This window comes from Octopus bimaculoides, chromosome 3 (assembly GCF_001194135.2).
Source record: "Octopus bimaculoides isolate UCB-OBI-ISO-001 chromosome 3, ASM119413v2, whole genome shotgun sequence".
NCBI classification, from domain to species: domain Eukaryota; kingdom Metazoa; phylum Mollusca; class Cephalopoda; order Octopoda; family Octopodidae; genus Octopus; species Octopus bimaculoides.
In genome coordinates this window covers 99,963,339-99,964,627 of record NC_068983.1, presented here as the reverse complement: position 1 = coordinate 99,964,627, position 1,289 = coordinate 99,963,339, and positions in this window count along the sequence as shown.

Here is a 1,289-nt window from a genome sequence, read left to right as displayed (position 1 = left end):
AAGTTAATGTGATACATAAACAGTTAAATGACATTGCCTGCATGTGGGGTGCAAGTAAGACATTTCATTTTTCATTATATCATTATATTCATAATTCCATTCATTGTTGCCAGTACCGCCTGACTAGCCTTCGTGCTGGTGGCACGTAAAAGCACCCACTACACTCTCGGAGTGGTTGGTGTTAGGAAGGGCATCCAGCTGTAGAAACTCTGCCAAATCAGATTGGAGCCTGGTGTAGCCACCTGATTCACCAGTCCTCAGTCAAATCGTCCAACCCATGCTAGCATGGAATGCAGACGTTAAACGATGATGATGACGATGATGACTATGTTATGTTGTCTGTCCTTGTATTGTCCCTTCTTTTGTAGAGCCATGTGCTCATAATAATAAAAAAAAAAAAGAGATAGTCGTGTCTTTCTTGATTTTACTAAATATACTGTATATTGAAGTGGCATTATAATAATCCAGCATTTAAAGAACATAACACAACCAAAAATGAAATTTTCTTCATTTTAGTTTTAAGGTTAATTCATACAAAAATTTATTTCCATTCTTGTTTCTTCAGTGAACCTTAGGGAGACTGCTTTAGGACACCCACATTATGTTCTCACTGATATGTTGTCATGGCAACAATATAGTTTTTAAAGATAATTTTACAAACATTGACTGATTCAGATGTCTAAATATTTACCTACTACCTATAGTGTGTGTTTACTGACTTCACTATGTGTTTAGCTACAATACTACAAATTTACCTTTCCTATATGCTTAGCTATTTCACAATGTGTTTGGTTACATCACTATGTCTTTAGCTACAGCATTAAGTGTTTACCTACTTCACTACACATTTAGTTTTGCTATGTGTGTAGTCACATCACTGTGTGTCTGACTTGCTCCCAACTGAGAAGAATATTAAAAACTGAAATAGCTTCAAATATTTGATACACTGTAAAACAAAAACATTAAATATTTGTCACAGGATCAAATGCCTACTAGTTTTGTTTTACTTCCTGCAAGGATTTTTACTAACTGCAGTAGAATTTACCAACATAAAACCATGTTCTATCAGATTTGTTTCCCATTGAACTACTATTGTTGAATTTATTTGCAGGCCTTTCTCTCAACAATCAATCACAGTGCAACAAAGAAATAAGAATTTTTGGAGTTGTTTTTTTTTTTTACCGCCATTTAAATTCAAACCAAATTAGTTTGTGTTTTTCGGTTCCTGTTAGGTCTTTGGTAAATTATAAATGTAGTTGAGATGAATGTTTGAAATAGTAAATGAAGGA